This window comes from Lissotriton helveticus, chromosome 1_2 (assembly GCF_964261635.1).
Source record: "Lissotriton helveticus chromosome 1_2, aLisHel1.1, whole genome shotgun sequence".
In the NCBI taxonomy this organism is placed as follows: Eukaryota; Metazoa; Chordata; class Amphibia; order Caudata; family Salamandridae; genus Lissotriton; species Lissotriton helveticus.
In genome coordinates, this window is record NC_136058.1 from 250,292,184 (window position 1) to 250,311,191 (window position 19,008).

Here is a 19,008-nt window from a genome sequence, read left to right on the forward strand (position 1 = left end):
GTAGTGAGGACGCATTTGGCACTAAAAAAACGACACAAAAAATAGTAGTACCACAAACGCCACCCATTCACCTTCTGGTAGTATGCGTTCTTCCTGTGCTCCCAAGCAAAGTTTTTAGGAATTTCGCATGAGGCAAAATAGCAGTTATTCGGCGACATTAGTCCAGTGTAAATGAATTTTCTCCAGTGCCAAATGAAAATACTCAGAAAAGCCTAGTAGCACAGGGTAAGAATGTAGATAAGCACTTTAATGCAGCCCCTCTACAATTCCTCTACAGCAACTGAATATACAGATGCAAATTGTTATGCATGACAAACTCCACTTCAGTTGCTAAGCATTCCGGTAACTGACATCTTTAAATGAATGAAGTGTAGCTCCTCCATCAAAGGTGAGGTTGATTAGGATGAATTGCAGCAGACATTACACAGCCAGAGTGCCTCGCAGACTCTTCCTTGTCACGAGTCCTCATTTCTTCCCATCAGTGGTATCAGGAATGGACTCTACTGCTCAAGGTGGTGGAAACCCACTCCCCCAAGATACAATGCAGCCTCAGGGCACCAGCAGAGTAAAGGGCAATGCAGAAAGGCTGTGTGCTGATGTCTGTGCCCCACACCTTTCTTTAACTCTCAGTGGCGACACTGCTGGCTCAGTACTGAAAGGATAATGCCCTCTGTCTCTTATGATCACGCCTTAACTGGCCTGAAGTGAAGGAGCGTGCCCTTGGAGAAATCAGTCAGTGAAAGTGGGCGAGTGCCTCTCCTCATTCTGAGAGTGGCCACTTGGCTACCAACTGCTGGGACCAGGAAAGATGGACTTGTTGTTGCCAGAACATTACCTGCCTGTGTGTCGCGGCCGAATCGTAAGACTCACAGTAGTGGACCTGCTTGCGGGACGGACCAATAGCAAGAGCCCTGATTCCAATTAAAAACTGTGGGTGGTGCCTACTGTTATGTTATGTTATGATATATTGATTTGTATAGCGCACTTATCACCTGAGAGTGTATCCAGGCGCTGGCAACCAGCAGCACAAATTAAGTACTGCTTGTGCCTCCTGCCTGATTGATGCTGTGAAGCAGGAGCAGGCCCTTGAGATAAACATTAACCCACCACCGTCTGTCAATGGGTATCAGTCAAGCAGTGAACCAATCATCATCTTCTACGTTGAATACATTAGGCAACAAGCGGAGGCGCTGCGTCTAAGTATAAGGCCTGCTGGGCTTACCAGCCCCTTGCGCCGCTGGTGCATCACTTTTAACATGGGAAAAACTGATGTACCTGTGGCACAAGTGTTTTGTAAATAAGCTCCTGTGAGTTTGACTCGGCGTTCTTTCTTCCCTGAAGCCTGAGCCCACCACCTAACCCGCACCATTGAGGCATGCCAGTCTGTCATTGGTCAGGGGGCAGAGTTGGCCGGCCATGGTGGGGGGAAGAAAAGTAAGTGCCCAAGCACTGACCAATGGAAGACTTCACAGGGAAGGAGGAAGGACAAGAGGAAGAATTTCATTTCCTTCCTTTGCCCAAGCAGGTAAGAGCAGTGGGGCCTGTAGGGGGGAAGGGGAAGGGATTTGACAGATTTCGACAGACAATAACGAGGGTAAATGAATTATTTATTACATTTTTCCTCGGTATCGTCAAACTTCCACCCCCCACCCGGTCTAGTGCCTACTCTGTTGATTTCTACCGTTGCAAACAGACACACAGGCCAATCAAAGAAGCCCAGCAGGAGCTGCTCTGATCTATAATTACACACAGGGCCCGATTCAGAAAGGGCATCTGCACTCATGGCAGAGGCCCTGCAGTTGTGACAGGTGTGATGGGTGTCCTGCACTTTTGGCGGGACCTCAGTATCTCTGTTACCCATTGAGGAGGTCCAGCCATGAGTGGAGGCCCCCTGCCACACCTGCAGGGCCTCCGTCATGAGTGCGGAGGACCTTTGAGAATCGGCCCCAGTGTGTTTTCCATGAACTGAAGCACAAGCAAGCTCTGGAGGCAGTTGAGCATAGGACCAACCATCTCCCTTCATTGAGGCATGGGCAAAAATGACTGTCTCCACAAATCCTGGCTTCCCAATATGTATCAAGTACCAATCACTGAAGGCAAAGGCTGACCCTATTTCTCTGCATGGACCAGGATTGCTTTTTTGACCTGATCGCAGCCAGTCTCAGGTATAGGGAGATATTCACATTCACCAATTCACCCAGAAAGCTCAGATATGCCATTGAATGTCAAGCGTAAAAAGCAAAGGCATAGCTATCATCTATGGAGTGGCACTGACAAAAAGGGGGTGAAAGAGCTCTGATTATTTTTCGTTCTGATGCTGCCTTCTTGACCCCTAACATCAGAGGAAGCAAACACCAAAGAGAGCAGGGTCAACGGGTGGTACATGTGGTTACCACCAACTAACATCCATAATCTGCTGACATAGTTTCTCTTTCCTCAAACATGTAATGTATATTGTCTATGACTAAACCATGGGTGATAGACATCTCACAGTTTCCATTCTGGATATTAGGGGTTGCCAGAGAAGCAACCAGAAAGAGACATATCATACTTCCAGCTCAAGTGCATCTGTGACTACTTTTTCCAAGAAATATAGATGAAAGAAACATATGCTGATTACCATTTTTAATTTTTCCAGCAGTCTGGACAGCCTACGCTGTGCTATTAGAGTGTGTATTTTTACTTTCAGACGATTGAGCCTCAGGGTTTTAATTTTGGGAATGTGTTTAACCAGAAATGTACAGTATGGCCAAGAGTAGCCTCTCTGTTCTGTTCTAAAGTAGTAAGTTCATTCTGTGAATACCAAAATAGTAGTAAGTTTAGGATTGAGTCTTAAATTCATTCTGTGAATCGGGCCCATTGATTTTGCCAATATTTGCTTTGTTATTAAAGAAAAATAGAATATCTAAGGTTTCTCCACATTCTTGAGATACATTCAATTGAGTTCTTGTTAGCGAATCCCTAAAGCTTTTGGGGATGTTTAATTTCTTACTAGAGATTCTGTTTTTATTTTTCATGTCTGCAACCGGAAATAATATCTATTTAACCGCATGCGTGCGGGCGGAATTCCGCTCGTACGCTGAGATTTTTTAAAGCGCATGTTACGTGACGAGCTGGGCTCGTCATCAGCGTGCCAGGAGGCTACCTCATGACGAGCCCAGCTCGTGATCAGCGTGGAAGGGGTTAATATGAAAGAGTAAGACACTAAGGTTTCAAGTAGTTTTTGTAGCAAAGGTGGGACCACGTATTATGAAGAATAAAATACCTTCAGCAATATATTTGAAGTATTTTGCAAGTCACCTCATTGTCCTGTGACCTTATAAAGAAAAACCTCAGGGACTTCCAATATATACATAGTTCAGGGCAGGGGGTACTTCGTCCAAATACATTGGGGCATATTACCTACAAATACCGATATTTATCGCTAAGTAGGGTTAGCGGCAATATTTTTATCGCCGCGCATCACCTGTTTTTATCGCTGAGATAACTTGCTATTAGCAAGGTTTATCTCAAAAGCGATAAAAATCAGGCGAAATGTGTGAATATCGCAGAGAATACAGCGATATTCCCGCATTAGCGACGAAATGCTCTTAGCCATGTTATCCACCTCCCATTGGATAACATGGCTAAGAACTGGTCTGAGCAGGCGTTGGTTTTTGGTGATAGTGGGAATATTTCCATCGCTACGCCTGCCTTGCTAATAGGTGATAGCGACGTTAGCAACTGCTTGCAGTCGCTAACAGGTTGGGTATGCCCACTTTGCATGTCATTAGCGATAAATATCGCTGACATGCAAAGTGGGCCCCAAACCTCTCGCTATCGCCTAAAAGCTGTCGCTATCATCAGTTAGTGACAGCTTGCTAATAGAGCGATAGAATTATCGCCGCTTAGCGGCCGAAAACGGCCGCTAAACCGGCGATAATTCCTTATCGCCACCCTTGGTAATATGCCCCATTGTTTTATGAACATTTGCAAATCCTGCCCTAAACTCTGTGGGGGTTATTTACAAGCCCCTTGCGCCACCAGTGCGTCACTGTTAATATGGGAAAAAGTGATGTGCCGGTGGCGCAAGGGGCCTGTAAATAACCCCCGTGTGGTTGGTAAGGAGAATCTTATCATCTGGTGTCCACTGCTAGACGGTGCCAGAATTCTGTGTGTGTGCAGTTATGTTATGCTATAACTAGAAGCAGCATTTTGCAAGTACAGCCGAAGTGCTGCTGAATTACTGTGTCATGGGCAGCCCCAAAAAATGTCACTAACATTCAAACTAATAGTTGAAAGGGGCTGACCCATTGTCCACTAGATGAATTCTCTCATGTAATTGCAAATAGTACTTCAGGCATATAATGACTGACGAGGTGCGACCCCAAACCGGTCTGTATAATAATTTATTATATATTGGGGTTCTTTGGCAGTCAGATAAAGCTTTATGTAGTACAGGGCCCACTTAGACATAAACCAAGTAAGACATGTTTGAACTGACAGAAGTATGTGCTATGATGTATATTTTTTAAAGTTTCAGCAGTACTTTTGTAATTTTTGTAAATGTTATACATATTTGAGCTTTTCCAATGGACAGCATGTAAAGACTTCTTCTTCCTAGGGGCATGATTCAGACTGTGGCCTTGCATGTTTCCTCGGTATTCCAGAGTCAAGTGACAGCGTGATGGTGCAGGTTTTAAAGAAACAAGGGGCCATTCCATTTGTTAAAACAAACATTCCCCAATCCATGTTTAGGTGAGTACAAATTTACTTTTCCTGTAAATATTTACATTCCTCTATGTATGTTTTCCTTTCGAAAATATGTTGGTCAAAATGTTCTCAAACGCAGTGGGTCAGCTTGATAAAACATAGACAACTTCACAAAAAAACACTCAAAGCACAAGAATGTGGAGCACTTTACTTAGATTTTATAATCCGACCAGACCTTGGCCAGAACGATTGTACTTACATTGTGGAATTAGTTCAACCAGATTTCACTCTGTCTCTGGGGACTTCTGAGAGATTTTTCACTGAGAAACAGAGCTGTGAATAATAACTAAAAAAAGGAATGGCCAGCAGTCGATTCAGTAATTGCATCACATGATAGGAAAATAGTAATGCCTTTTGCCATAATTGTGTCACCCTTAGGTTGGATTCTGTCAGTCAGTAGAGCTTGATTTGCATCCAGACTCCTCAGTTCATACAAAGATTGTTGGAAAATGAGGCATTAATTGTGTGGCCTGTGCAAGTAATGGGTCTGACTTTTATCCTCCACTGGGAACCAAACACCCCATTGTAGACTAGACCATCATAGTGTAGCATTGCATAGCAGCCCAGAGCCTACTCAAGGGAGGTGGTGTGTGGGCTAGTAATCACCATTCACCGATACACAATAATAACACTCAATAAACAATTGTCCAGTCTGTGCTTTTCTTTAGAAAAAAGGAAAGTACATTTTTTACGCACTACTCAATACTATGCAACAATTTACAAATATACATAAGCTGATGGAAATAATTCTTGCTGACATTGGGTAATCATTCTTACCCCTCCCAAAGGAGAGGGGTTTAGTACCACACTTATATGTTTAAACATGTTCTTGTCACTAAATGCCACAGGTTGAATATAAGTTGGAGTTAGAACACTTAATACTGGCATCAAAGCGAGAAACTGTCCACCTCCTTATGTCAAAAATCTTTTCAACATAGGAATAAATGCAGTTTTTACATATAATCATGACTCAGACCATACAAACTTTAATCACGAGTGGCTGACAGTCCCATTATTCAATTGAATCATTAGCAAGAATAAATGTCTAAGCATGACTGGGAGTGTGGTATATTCATTATAACTGTTAGCGTGAATAAGGCAAATCGATCCCAGTCCCTAAAGGGCATCTCATTTACAATTACAACTCTATGCAATTATAATTACACACCCATAAAGGATGCTTACAGCATACACTTAGGGCCTGATTATGACATTTGGTGCAGCGGGAGCAAGCTGTATACCACCGCCACGCTACCTTTGTGCCAAAGTCGTGGTCGGGCCACCCGCCAAATTAGGAGTTTCCTTCAGTCTGGTGGGCTGGTTTTCGGGATTCCCACTGCGGTGCCTCTGAAAACGGGCACCGCAATTGGAATGCCCAAAACAGTTCCTGCATGGATGGCGTGAAGGAGCTCGTGTTATTCATACAGGGGGGCACATGTGTGCCCCCCTGTGTGCATCCACATGCCATGAGGCACCATGGGGCCCTGTAGGGCCCCATTTGTTTCCTCTCCAAGAGAAAACTTTTAATATGCTTGGTTAGACTGCAGCACTCCTGCCAAGCATATTGCGTCCTATGGATCACTGGCCCACTGCAAGGGAACGGCAGCTCCCTGGCGGCAGGTCCATGGGTGTCCGCCCACCCAAGTGTTAATGGGGTATTCGAACTACTGATGCGGCAGTAGCTGGACCTTCACCGCTGGGCTAGACTCATAGGGCCTGATTCACAGAACTAACTTAAGACAAAATCTTAAACTTACTACCATATTCGTATTCACAGAAGACACTTACTCATTTCGGTATTCACAGAAGTTAGGAGTCCTAACTTTACTACTACTAAATTTAGAAAAATCCTAACTTTAAGACTTTCGGTATTCACAGAAGGCATTTAGGAGTCCTAAAGTTAGGACTCCTAACTTCTGTGAATATCAAAATGAGTAAGTGCCTTCTGTGAATACCAAAATGAGTAAGTGCCTTCTGTGAATACCAAAATGGTAGTAAGTTTAGGATTTTGTCTTAAGTTAGTTCTGTGAATCGGGCCCTGCATCTGGCCCTTAGAAATCGCATTTAGAATATCATACCGACCTGAAGGACATCACGTTTGTAAATGCACACCTGTACAATCACTAACTTTCACCCCTAGAGGATGTTTCTGAATATGAAAACTCATATTAACCACTTTCAGGTCACAACTGCGTGCGGCCATTCTTTTTTGCCCCCTAGGACGCATCACTCAGACTCTGAAGAACAAAAGTTCCAGCAGAAAAAGGCTTTGAAACAAGGTAAAACTAATATATGACACTACAACGCAAGCAATTATGACACATGCATTTACAACACGGTTGTTACATCGCAACTACCCTTACATTGCATGATTTTACAACGCATGCCATTACAACACATTTATAGAAACTACCATTACCCGGCACCAGTGTAGGGGTAAAAATTACTATTCCCACTCCTGTGAGTGCAACAGTAGGGTAAGTGTTGAATAGTGTAGGGGAAAACATTACCATTCCCACTCCAGTGAGTGCAACAGTGTTGGATAGTGTAGGGGTAAAAGCTACTATTCCCATGTACCCCAAAACCCATACCCACCCTAAAACTAAAAAAACTACTGACTTCATAATGCATTTATAATGGCATGCGATGTAAAGGCAGTTGCGTTGTAACAGCTGCGTTGTAAAGGTAGTGCGTTGTAATGACTGAATTGTAATGATTGTTTCCCAGGTAAAAAACCCTTGGGGTGGGTTATCTTTTTAGAGTTCCACACAACCTAGGGTGGGGAATCAGGCCCGTCTTTTGGGGGGGAGGCTGCACTTCTCCTGCAGCTCCCCCTGCATATTTGCGTCAAGTTGGTAGAGACACCATTCCCCTGGAGTGATCACAGGCCGAAAATGAGAAGTTTTTGCCAAATAATCCATTTTTGTTATGTTATTGTTATTTTATTGCTATTTGTAAAGCGCAACTGTTACCAAAAAAGGTGTCCTGACACTAGGAGAAGGCCTAAAGAGAAATCAAGCCAGACAGAGAGATACGCACATTGGTTTAGATGAATTTGTGAAAAGCCAAGTTTTTAGTGTCTTCCTAAAAGCAAGGAGGTTGGAAATGCTTCTTAAAGAAAGAGAAAGCGCATTCTAGGCCTTTGCTGCATTAACTGTGAAACTTCTGCCCCCCCAGTTGGCCTTCTTCACCCTAGGTACTGCCACCAATTTGGCGTCAGAAGATCGTAATGTTCTAGTCGGGGTGAACCAGTAGGTGAGTCGCTTGAGGAATTCAGGCCCTATTCCATGAAGGACTTTGAAAACCAAGCACAAGGCCTTGAATTGTTTGCGTTTCCTCACTGGCAGCCAGTGCATGGCTTTGATTTGGGCAGAGATGGATTCAGACCTAGGTGTGCGAGTAAGTAATCTGGCGGCTGCGTTCTGAAGAACCTGCAGTTTGTTTAGGGATCCCTCATGTATCTTCAAATACAGACTGTTGCAATAATCCAGTCTCAGCACGATCAAAGCAGTGACAACTGTTTTTTGTGCCGCTTTGGGGAGTAATGGCAATATTGTTTTGCAAGATTTTAGAATATAGGTGGTAGTGGAGACCACTTTATTAACCTGGTCCCTGCAGCTCAATTTCTCATCAATCCAGAAACCCAGATTTTTCCACTTTCCTAACTGGCGTGGGAAGCTGGCCCAGGTCTGCTGGCCCAGGTCTGCTGGCCAGCAGTCTGGCGTCCAGAGGTTTGGGTTGTTTCCAAACAAAACCACCTCTGTTTTGCTGGAGTTGAGTTTTAAACAGTTTTGGGCCATCCAACCCCCCATGGCACTCATACAATTTTGCAACCTCAAACAAGTAGTCTGAGTGCCGCCTGGTAGAAGGTTCACCACTATTTGGGTATCATCAGCATATGATGTTAATGTGAACCCAAATGATTCAATAAGGGGTGCCAGCGAGGAAACATTAATATTAAAAAGGGTCGGGCTCAAAGATGAACACTGCGGAACACCACAAGGCAGAGAGAATGATTTAGCTTCACATTCCTCTGGGGCTACAGTTTGTACTCTATCAGTTAAGAATGATTTGAGAAGTTTCCAGGCCGAGCCCTTCATTCCTATCTCCTGTAAACGGTCCATCAACACCACATAGTGGACCGTGTTGAATGCCGCCGAGAGATCCAGCATGATCAGTGCGGCATTCCCTCCTTGAACCAAAATCATTCTGATCTCCTCTGTGGATTTTAAGAGCGCCGCTTCAGTACTGTGGCATCCTCTAAACCCAAACTGGGTTGGGTTTAGGGCATGTGTGTCTTGAAAAAATGTATTAAGTTGAGCATTAATATTCCTTTCAATGACCTTCGCCGGGAGAGGAATTCTGGAGATTGGTCTAAAATTATTGGGGTCATTGACATCCAGATGGGTTTTTTCAGTAGTGGCAGGATTGAAGCATGCTTCCAGTCTTTTGGAAAATACCCTTCTAAATACTTAGTATTGAAGATAGTAGTCAGTATTTTTGACACTGGCCCTGCAGCTGAAATAACTACTGAACTAGGGCATGGATCAGTTAGGGAGCCTGACTTTACCTTCAGTAGTAAATTACAGGCTTTTGGGGGTCTCGGGTGTTTGATCCCACCCAGGCACCCCGCGTGCATCTTGTACGTTGGAGAGCAGCTTGCAGAGCCCACCCCCGGCTGCTCTTGCCAGCTCCCCACACGGCCAGCACATGTGCTGTGCTGCTGTGGGAGCCGACACTTCACTTTTGGTCTGCCTGCTCCTGCTCCTGTGGGCAGACACATGCTGTGCAGCTGGACCAGCAGCCAAATGTGAGAGCGAAGTGGTGCTCTCACCCCTCTTCTCCGAGACCCAGGGATAGGGTCCTTGTCCCCAGCAGGCATCTTCATGGGGAGCACAACGGTGCAGCCTGGCTTTTCTTCTTTGCCGGACCCACTGATGGCGTCATAGGTTTCTTAGGGAGTGCGAAGGCACTCCCCAGCTTTACTTCATCTCTGGGGCACAGGGATGGGGCCCTGTGTACCCGTGCAGCTTTGTGGGGGCGCAAAGGCCCTCCCCATTCTCAGTTCTTCTCTAGCCTAGGGAAGGGGTCCTGGGCCCTTTCCTTTCATCACAAAGGGGCATGATGGTGCTCCCTCATGTAATTTCTTTTTGGGGTAGCGTCCAGGCACTGGCCTACCCCCTAACCAGAAATCCAATACAGTGGTGGAGCCCCCCGGAGTCACACAGAGACAGAGGCCGTGTCCCTGGAGACAGTCGTCCAAGGCGTCAGCTTTCAGTCCCAGTGTTCCTCAGCAAAAGCATATCCCAGGGAGAGCTCGCACCCCTGTACAAGACCTTTTAAGAGGGGGCAGGAGGTGCCAGCAGCATTGCACCTCTGCCCTATCCTGTGGTGTCACATCACCTCTCTGTCCCTGTTTCAACCATCCTGCACAGGCTTCTGGGATATTTCAATATGTTGTCATCCAGGAGTCACTTGCCACATGGGCTCTGAGTGTCTCAGCTCGCCCCCTCACTGACATTACGTGCTGGGCCTCCCCCCAGAAATTCCTCAAAGGAGCTCCCTCCTGATTGAGGGGCCTTAGGCAGGCCTAGTGACTGGCACTAAATGACAGTTGACTGATAGATGCAGAGCAACCTTGCCAAGTCTCTCACTCATGGAGAGTTGACCTAAGCACTGCTGAATGCTTGCTTTGAAGGGCAAATCCTTTGCTGGCGAGAAAAATAATAAAATCAACCTGGCAGGGTCACACAAGGTTGTGAGCTTACTCAGAGGAATATGACATTTCTGCATCACCCATAGGTAGTACAGACATGCATTTGTACATGGCAGAATTGTTTTTTTCACACAGTTTGAAGTGTAAATTGGTGCATCTCTGGAGTCTGTGGGCCGCAGATAACTGAAGCTGCACCTTATGTCAGCCTTACCCACAGGAATATAATGGAGGGTTACTACATTTCAGACTGCAAAGCACACTAAATTCCCTTATTCCAGGTCACCATCCAACTCTGCATAGTCCCTTCTGTGCAAGGCTACCTATGCACAGGTCCTAGGCTGCGCACAATAGGAGTCTCTTGTGTGCAGCCCTCACGTGTGTACATGCATGTTCACACATGTCCACATGTAACCAGCCCAGTGCCCCTTACCCTGGCTGCATTGCAGCAGCCTTATCTCACAAGGCCAACATGGCTGGTAAACACGCTCAGACCATTTTACCATGAGTGAGTTCCAGATTATGAGGCTCTCCCACATTAAAAGGTCAAAAATGAGGTGAAAAAAAAATCTCGCAATACAACATCAGACCTGCTGTTGTATTGCAGGATGGAGTGGGGGGCGACCTGTTCCGATTTACTCACCCTCAGGCTCCTATTTGATGATAAAACAAAAAATCTCGACAGCTCAGAATGGTCAGACCCACCTTCTCACAAAGATATCATCTGATTACAAATTAAATGGTATTTAAAGCTGTGTAAAATGTTCAAGTCTTCCAAGCTCTTTAAAAACACGAAGGACATTAAACAAAGGTGAAGAAAATAAGTAGGACAATATAAGAATAAGATAGCATCAATCGCTAGAAGATATGATGCATTCTGTCTTCTACAAAGGCAAAGAAAATAAATGCCTATGGAACAAACATCATATGTAATGTATGTATGTATTGTCATTTAGATAAAACACAATGGCACTTGCTATCTGTTAATTATTGCTAAACTAAAGAAATACATTTCTTTTGCATTTTATTGACCACCTATGAAGAAAGAACAATGTACTTAGTCCTGCAAGTATTCAAGATTATGTTACGTTGGTTACATGTTGATGTTTGTAAAAGGTTTATAACACGCCACATGTCCAAAGAGCAGCTGGTGGCGGTCTATAATAATATATTGCAGCAAATTACCATCTTTAGCGTGATTTCCATCCATTTTTCCCATATCTGTTTTGCTGGATTTCAAACTCTGCCCACTTTACAATTAGTAAACAGGAGTAAAATGCTTGTCTTTGTCCTTTAAACATGGTCAAATTGGCTTAGCCCTGATTAACATATTTAACTTGCCTATGAGTACCTAGCTTATTGTGTAGAAAATGCCCTCAAGGCATGGAAGTTAAATGCCACCTATGGAATGCTGTGCCTATTGTGCCATGCATTAAATTTTAAGTGGACGAGTTGAAGCCTGCCCATTAGTAGTTTAGTGTAAGGCAAGACCAGGGAGAGGCAAACTCTTCGATACCATGATACATGGAAATCCACCTGACTCTGTCCCAGTGGGAGGGGGAGCTGGTTATAGACTACTTTGGTGTAATTTAGGAGGAGATGACAGTTCATTTCCCTAAATACACCCTTGAATAGCACACCCTCTCCCTCGAAGGGCAAAAGACATGTAACATCTTAGATTTTCCTTGGGATGGTGCAATGTTGTATAGTTTATATAAAAGAAAACAACATGTGCCTCAAACACGGGGAGGGTTGCCCTAAGGATCTTTTTCTGCAACCACTGACTAGTGAGACCTACAAACTTGGCACCTTACTCACATAGGCTTGTACACATTATTCTGGACCTGTTAAAGATCATAAGATGATTGGCTCCTGCTGTTTGGCTACAGGGGTACAACAAGTTGCTGAACGTCTTTTTCCTACAGAGACAATTTGACCAGTAACATCTGGACCTGGACTGGACAATGCTGGTGCCCTCTGCTGAAGTGACTCACGGCCCCTACATGTTGTCCGTGGGGTTCTGGGAGCCATAAGGTGACCCAGAGGAGCTGTTCTGAAAAGCTGGGACTTTAAAACTTCTTTGCTCTTCAAAGACCTCCAGAACATCAGTGGGACCTTGCGACAAAGGTGTCCAATTTGAAGGCAACTTTGTACATGTTCAGGCTTGCCTTGCTGAAGGATTTTGAGCTCAATAAGGAAGACTAAGCCAGAAGGTAAAATCTTTGACTGGGATGAACCTGCTTGGTGTATTAAACCCGATCTCTATCCTGGTCTGACGGAAATTGTACCTAGGTCCCGATCAAACACAGCCATAAACTGTCATTGGCACGTAGTGCTTTTAGGCTCTATTTTCACCCACAACTTTAAATACTCATATCTCCAATTCTCCTTATTGGATTTTTGTTGTTTTGGTGTAATTTTTTTCAAATAGAATCTTCTTTTTTCTTCTAACTTAGTTTGCGATTTTTATTATTTGGTGTTTTTTTTTTACTATATTACTATTTGGCACTGCATAAATACTTTACACATTGCCCTAAATTATGCTTGCCTGCTTTGTGCCGTAGCTACCAGGGATTGAGTTTAGGTAACTTTAATGACTTTTGGGGTTTATCATGACAAGTTATTGTTATTTTTCCTTGAAGTGGACTACTGCCGACAACAAATAATAATCCACTTTCTCGCAGGTTATTTTGTACAATCATCAGTAGGTGTGTCTGAAATTCGCATAATTTGCTTTTGCATAATTACACAAAATTTGGGGGAAATTACATAAAATTGCTTGTTGATACATTAAATGCAAATCTGTAATTTGTATTTTAGTGCAAAATAAGTCCCTGCATTAATTTGTGACAGAAAGATACATTTTTTGCTCAAAATTGTGCAAAAACACAATTGCCATGAAAACCAGCTGCTTGCCCTTTGCTTGTTTTTTTGTTCCCACGTTCCTGCATTATAATTTAGCAACAATTTGGTGGCATAATTACACAACGTACAACAATGTCTCAATGTGAATCAATGAGGGGGTATGATTTGACAAATAACTTAATTAAAATGATTACATGAAATAATGATAAATAGTCCCAAGAAAACGGTTAAATATTATCAGCAAAGGAATGCAAATTGGATTTCACAACCCAGAATGCAGAATCGACCATGCTTTTAGAGCTGCGTACTAAGTAAAAAAGTGAACACTATGTGCACGTGAAAACATATTGAACACGCAAGTGAAACAAATAAAAAAGATAAGGAATGTTACAGCGCATTAGAGCAGAATTAAAAACGAAGTTATGCATGAATCAATACATTTAAGGGGTAGTTTTATAAACTCATATCATAATTCACAGTCCAAATTTAGCTTGTGCTCCCCTGTATGCATGCACCACAGTTTCCGCATGGCATGGAAATTACAGTCCATTACGTGCAGGAACGCCAAAAACAGCCCCCGAGGCACGAGGTAACTCGTAATCTGGTGCACATGGTGGTCCGCTTCCTCATCGCCAAACTCATAATCGGGCCCTATGCGAATTTTACAAAGGCCTGATTATTGTGGGGATAATTCTTACTCATATCAGTTTTTGAAAAATAGAACTTAATGGCTTGAGTCATGAAAAAAGTGGTAAGGGCCTTATTATGAGTTGGGTGGTCCGTGGACCGCTGTGCCGGCGGTGTGGACCGCAGTACCGGCGGTCCGTACCGCCACGTGATTGTTGGTCCATCCGCCGTGTTACAAGATGGGGGTGTTGCCCCTACAGAGACAGCGGCTGGAGTTGCTGGCACGGCCAGCACACCGCTGGGATGGCAGTCGGGAAAGGCAGCCTCCATAGGGCGATATAAAGGAGAAACACAACCGTCAAAATTATGAGTAGGCTTTTCCACGAGCCGACCGCCGCAGTCAGACCGCCGCCCAAAGGAGGGTAGAAACAAAGGATTTGGAGTGCATACTCACCCTTCTCTAGTTCTTCGCAGCAGATTTCGAGGTGGATCCTTTTCTCCAGGTCGGCCTTCACCGCAACATCCTCACCCTGAGGATTACGACCCCATCTGCGGCACTACACAGGAAAGTGCTCTTCTTCATACCATATGCCCTTTGCAGGGACTGCCCACATATGGGTCAGACCCTGGCAATGGTTGGGTGGGATTTTCCCATATGTATCATGCACACACCCAGGCATCGATATATATGGAAATACATTCACCGTCTGCCGTAGGACCATCCAGCCACACCGCAGGCCCTGCTGTCAACTCGTAACATGGTGTACAATGGACCGCGAGCACTGCACTCTTGGCGCGGTCTCTGCAGCAGTCCTTCAGTTGCAGAACTCATAATAAAAGCTCAAGTCTGCTCCTGTAGTTTTAAGTCTACCTGCGGGAGCAACTTTGCAACTTTTTGGTATTCACAGTATTCCCAATAGTGGGCCTGGAAAGCTGCAGGTTTTATGGGGTGCTACTGGGAATCTCAATGCAGTAATACAATTGTTGAACCAATAGGTGCATAAGTAGATTTACAATATTTGGATTCCCTTCCAAGCATTTTTGCAAATACCTACGAGGGTGGCTGTACTAACACTGGAACGAAATGGTGTTAGATTCCAAAGAATCTGACATAGTGATTCCACAAATCTACTGTTGTCATTATTGTTTTGAGATATTAAGTTGGAGGGTGAAAATAGTGTGCACATTTAATTCCTTTAGTTTTGAGTATAGTATTATGGGGAATGTCCTTCCCTGGGAGGTTATATTCCCCCTCCCTATGTCTCCATAGCAGATAAGTATGCAAAATGTTAATGAGGCACTCATGGGAGTGATCCATTGACCTTACCATCCTAGAAGGGAAGTTACTTCAGCTTTTGCTGCAGTAACTTTCTGGCCATTTCCAGGGTGGGAAAGGTAAAACAGAATCTTGGGAATGCTCAATTATATATGTTTGCATGGAACCTCCAAAGAACACTGCACCTTATAATGCCAATTTCCTACAACTTGAATGAGATTTGTGGGTGGAATTGTCTCTGTACTTGTGAAGGAGATATCCCTGCTTGTTAAACTTTTTACTCCCACGAGGAATCCCTTTGAGGAGTTATGGCAACCATAAAAAAGAAAAATTGCTTCTAAACTTTTTGTTAACTTAAGTTACATTTGTGCATACATCCCTAAATATTATTAAAACATTAACGATTGTTTGTGCACTGATTTTGGAGGTTTATATATCACTATTACAAGCAACAGCTTTTGTGAAAAATTCCTAATATCTGAAGATGTGCAAGTTTTGTTTGGTGGCTTGAGAAACCTACTAGATGTGACCACCAATATGATTGGAGTCTTTCAACAGTATAGAATGATAGCACACAAAGGTGGTGTTGGAAATTTGCCCTTTCTACAAGATCACCCCACTTTTTTGTCTTCTTGTACTAAACCCGTTTTTTGTTGGTATTAAGACTCTGTGCACTTTACCTCTGCTAAACAGTGGTAAAGCTCTTGCGCTATCCCTTTTAAAACATTGTAACATTGGCATACACCTAATTCACACATTTCATTTGCTATTAAGACTCTAGTATATGGTAGTGCATGTATTCTGGGCTTGTAAATGCCACAAGTGGACTGCAATATTTACAACAAGGGGTGGTGAGGGACAGAGTCTCTGAATTAAGCAGAATACTCTCACCCAGTCAAGAGATCAGGGCTAGATCCAACACTGTTTTTTAGCTCACTGCACCATCCCAGTTTCAGAACCTGGCTGTATGCAAATTAGTCTGTTCCTGTCCCAGTGCATGATGGGAACAGGGCAAACCAAACTACAAAAGCCAATTCTTACACTGGGAAGGAAACAAGCTTCCGGGGACCGCTTTCTGGCATTACAGCCGTCTTCGGCCCGGCTTGCTTTAATCCTGATGGTGCAATGAGCAAGGGACTCATGTCTGAGTATACCCTTCCACGCTTAGGGTGGACAAAAATATTTACAACAAGGGGTGGTGAGGGACAGAGTCTCTGAATTAAGCAGAATACTCTCACCCAGTCAAGAGATCAGGGCTAGATCCAACACCGTTTTTTAGCTCACTGCACCATCCCAGTTTCAGAACCTGGCTGTATGCAAATTAGTCTGTTCCTGTCCCAGTGCATGATGGGAACAGGGCAAACCAAACTACAAAAGCCAATTCTTACACTGGGAAGGAAACAAGCTTCCGGGGACCGGTTTCTGGCATTACAGCCGTCTTCGGCCCGGCTTGCTTGAATCCTGATGGTGCAATGAGCAAGGGACTCATGTCTGAGTATACCCTTCCACGCTTAGGGTGGACAAAAATATTTACAACAAGGGGTGGTGAGGGACAGAGTCTCTGAATTAAGCAGAATACTCTCACCCAGTCAAGAGATCAGGGTTAGATCCAACACCGTTTTTTAGCTCACTGCACCATCCCAGTTTCAGAACCTGGCTGTATGCAAATTAGTCTGTTCCTGTCCCAGTGCATGATGGGAACAGGGCAAACCAAACTGTAAAAACAGGTCAAGGACAACCAATATTTGCCCGGCGGTATCGCCTCTTTAACCCACAAAATATTAATCAATGAAGAGGCAGGCGCTGGAGACTGGAAGGCAGGAAACAAGGTTTATTCTCTCCGGAGGAGAACACATCAGTTCAGACAGCCAGTATCGTCACGAGGTGCTCTAACCGCATCTCTGAGGCCTGGCCTCTTATACACAGTTTTATGATCTTTATTGCAGGTAACACATTCTTGCAATGCTTTGAAGTACGAAAGGATATCCTCGGAATCTCCCCTTCAGGCCCGTTCCCACATACATTTACAGTTGAAGTCTCCACCCCGGTCACAATAGGTGATGATTATCGCGCAGCTGGGCATTCTGCCCGATTCACGGAATGTGTGGGGTTGATCGGATATCATAGGGTGGGGGCTTTGATCAATTCGAGGGTCCTTTAATGGGGGAAGCTTCCTACTGTACGGGGGGCAATAAACAGTATCCGCAGGGCCAGGTGGCGGCCTGGGAACGGGGAAGACAAACGGGCACACAGGAAAAGGGGGTTTGTATCAAAGGGTCTGGGACCATGAAAGGAACGAAGGGAGGTGTCGCGCTGGGAACAGGATGGGGTTCTGAGGCAGAGCTGCGCTGAAGAGGGGTTTATGGCCCAAGGCATGTGAGAGCGGGGGGTGGCCAGTGCGTGGGGGCTTGTGAGGGCGAAGGGCTGTGCTGGGGGGGGCCAGTGGCGTGTAGAGGGTGGTTCTGATCGAGGCACCTAAAATGGCGGGTGCGTACGACAAAAAGTGTGGCATCAGGGGAAAAGGCAAGATGGCGCAGATAATGTTTACCAAATCGTACTAATTTTCCACAGTCCTCCCTTTAACATTTCCAAGACATCTTGCTGGCCTATTTCCTATCCATGTCTACTGTGGCGGTCATAAGTAAAGAAGTAGGAACCCAGGTGAAGGAGCTATAAACATTACATTTAAAATCTTTTGTCTTAGGAGGCGGGCCTATCGATAAGCTCGTTTGCAGGAAAGTCATAGTAATGCAATATCGGACAAAAACGATTCTGTAGTGAGAGCATTGGGTACATTTCATAGATGCTTATAGTCATTCGGAATATGAACTGATAGGTTATTACATATGTAAGTTCTTTTCGCATTCGGTTGGAGCATAATCAATACAATGGTGGCTGGGAGAGAAATGAGACGTAGTAAAAACGATAATCAGGGGTGTCATTGTTCGAAGGGGAAGTCCTATTGTCATGGACCATTATTAGTGAGTTCTCAGCATTTCTTTGTCATCTTCTGTTGGCACTGTGGAGCACCGGCGGTGGAGCTATGTGTCCAGCTCTATTCTAGGTCCCGCGTTGTAGGGCATGACCCTTTCCTCGCTTTCCTGGTCAAAAAGGTCCCTTTCGCCCTGTGTCCTTTTGAGTCGATTGTCAAAGAGTTCAGGTGGAAGAAGGGGGGTGTGAGAGTAGTCCTTAGGGTAGGTCGGAGAAAAAGGGGGATGGAGCAGGGCCAGATCGGGAACAGACCAGGGGGACGAAAATTTTAGGTAGGCGGGCCCATGACCGAGTTCAGAGAGCGGGGACTTTTCGGCACATGTTGATCGTCGAGCAGGGGCATCAGGTCAGCCCTTTCCTCTCATTTTGTCCGAAACAGTGCCTCGTCCTGCGACTCCTTACTGTTGCGGTCTCGCCTTGGCCAATGTCGCAGATGTTCCACGATCTGTAGTCAGGCCACGTGCTCCCACATCCGGTCTCTCTCTTTCCGACAGTGGTACCCTTAAATGAGTTTGAAAAGACAGTCTTTAGAGAATTGGCAGAGGAAGGTAATCATATAAGTCTATTTCTCTCCCAGCTCCAAGCAAATGAGAAACATCCGTTACATTGGGGTTCACAACCAACATATAAATAATTGATGATGGGCTTGCTGGATTTCCTATAACTTCCCTTCGTAACTATTTCTTTGGTGTTTGTTGGTGTTACATTTATTGTCGTGGTACGAGATCTGGTACCTATTCATTGCATTTTGTTTATTACAGTTACGTCAGTTCTTCTAGCAGAG

The 19,008-nt window shown here is 44.6% G+C and overlaps 1 pseudogene across 1 annotated transcript in view; it reads left to right on the forward strand.

Annotated features, from left to right (window-relative positions):
* LOC144800450 (vitamin D3 hydroxylase-associated protein-like) overlaps positions 1-19,008 on the forward strand; it is a 370,773-nt pseudogene that overhangs the window by 51,094 nt on the left and 300,671 nt on the right. The window contains exon 4 of the transcript XR_013604355.1: positions 4,604-4,737. The product of XR_013604355.1 is annotated as a vitamin D3 hydroxylase-associated protein-like (transcript). The remainder of the gene's footprint in view (positions 1-4,603; positions 4,738-19,008) is intronic.